The 2,262-nt window shown below is 43.1% G+C and overlaps 1 pseudogene; it reads left to right on the top strand.

Annotated features, from left to right (window-relative positions):
• The first annotated feature begins 633 nt into the window (after positions 1 to 633).
• LOC106602912 (claudin-4-like) lies at positions 634 to 2,262 on the top strand (annotated as a pseudogene).

Raw genomic sequence — 2,262 nt, 5'->3', positions numbered from 1 at the left:
TCGGCTGTCCCCATAGGAGAACCCTTTTGGTTCTAGATACTACCTTTTTTTTCTAAAAGTGTAAGATCAGACAATTATGGACAGTTGAATAGCATGTATTTTTTGGGGAATTCCATTCTCAATGAGACCTGATGCAGAGAAAAACATTCATGATCATCAGCATAGCTAGGAAAACCTAGCTCTTACAAAGCTGGTTAGTAGGAATCAATACACATTGAAGATCAGAGTATCAAACAGAAAGAAAAAAAACATTTTGCACACAACTTAATGATTTAAGGAGGGGATGTGGCAGAATAAGTCACTGGTAACTGAGTGGGGGACCAAGCACTGCTGTAGAGGCCATGCATTAGGTCATGGACATGTTTCAGGAACTGTAAAGGCAGAGAGGAACCATGATTAACCATTTCCTAAGGTCTAGAAAGTACATTGACTATTTTGCCTCTCAGCAGTCTGGCAGTATGCTAGACAGACAGAGGGAGATAGCAAACATAGGCTGTCTATTTACATTTCTTAGTCATCAGGCTGGATAACTTCTGTACACCTTCTCTTTGTTCCCTCCTCCATCCAAGCTGGAAGATTCCTGCAAAAAAAGAGCATCAAGAATTGAAAAAGGTATACGAGAGGCTAATTAACCAACAGACAGTGTTAGAGATGATAACAGTAATGAGGGAACTTACCCTATGCATTGATAAACTCTTCTGGCTTCTCGTGAACATGCCGTTTAGACCTGGTTTGTCTATGTCAATCAGCAACTCTTGTTTATGAATACAGCCCTGAGGATTTGATGTTCAGACAAAGTTGCCGTTTGTGTGTGTGTGTGTTAGGAGAGTAATATGGTCAGGTGAGATGGCTTAGGAAACGAGTGTCACCCGAGAGAGAGAGAGAGAGACCGATGACAAAACTCCTGTTCTGTCCCTTTATCAAAGTAAACCTGATAATTCAGAGATGTAGAGGAAGTGAGCTTGTCATTGTCAAACTCTCCACTCTATACTCTCCTGTCACCCTTTCTCTCTCCTTCCAGCAGCTCAATCAGTCCATACTACCAGGGCTCCATCAGGATGGTGTCAGCTGGACTACAGATGCTGGGCATAGCCCTGGCAATCATCGGTTGGCTGGGAAGCATCATCATCTGTGCTCTGCCCATGTGGAAGGTAACAGCGGAGCCAAATAGTCACTGCTCAGGTCATCTGGGAAAGCTTATGGATGAACTGTGTGACCCAGAGTACGGGCCAGATGCAGTGTAAGGTCTACGACTCCCTCCTGGCCTTGCCCCAGGACCTGCAGGCCACATCATAATCGGCATCGTCGCCGGTATGTTCGCCATCCTGCTGGACATTACCGGGGGGAAGTGCACCAACTTTGTGGACATCGAGAGCTCAAAAGCTAAAGTAGCCATCGCTAGCAGGGTCATCTTCCTCATCGTTGCCCCCCTGGTCCCTATCTGCTGGTCGGCCGACACCATCATCCAAGACTTCTACAACCTCCTTCTGATCAAGGCCCAGAGGGAGCTGTGGGCCTCGCTCTACATCAGCTGGGGCTCCTGCGCCACCCAGCGCTGAGAACAAATACGATGTCAAGTACACTCCAATGCTGCTACCAGCAGCAAGGCCTACATCTAGATGTTCAGATACATCACAGACTAGACCACCCAGAGCATGGATGAGGGGACTGAATGGAAGGGGTGTTGAAAAAAAATGGGACTCTCCAGGTTGTTCACTGTGCTATTTTTATGTTTTTACGGAAGCTTTTACCACATTCCTTGCACTGATGCAGTTTCTCTACATTGTGAATTTTCTGAAGGAGTTTTTTGCTTTTACTGTCATTTGACTGTTGTACCACAGTGAAATTGATGTGTCAATGTATGTGTGAGTTGACAGTGTTGGCTAAAGTATGTACTTTTCTAGTTAGTGTAAAAGGTGATGTCAGTTACTGTGCAAATAATTTTGTCAAATGTCAAGGAGTCCCTCTAGGGTATACAAAAAGTATACAACTAAGCATCATTAAAACAGAATTCCACACACTCTTGAACACACTTTTATCATTCTGGAAACATATTATTGGACTCTTTCCAGAATTGAGCAAGGTTGAATTTAACTGTTCTATTAATATTGTTTGTATGTTGCATTCCTACAGTCACATGGGTTTGTTTTGTGTCGTATTACCCTCAGTATTACCCTATATTATTATTCTATATTATCTGCATCTTAAGATGTATTTTAAACCAAAATATGAAGTACTCCATTATTCCAAATAAATGTTTTT

This window comes from Salmo salar, chromosome 04, assembly GCF_965601325.2.
Source record: "Salmo salar chromosome 04, fSalSal1, whole genome shotgun sequence".
NCBI classification, from domain to species: Eukaryota; Metazoa; Chordata; class Actinopteri; order Salmoniformes; family Salmonidae; genus Salmo; species Salmo salar.
Note: the sequence above shows the minus strand (reverse complement) of the source record. Positions and strands in the feature narration are given on the sequence as shown.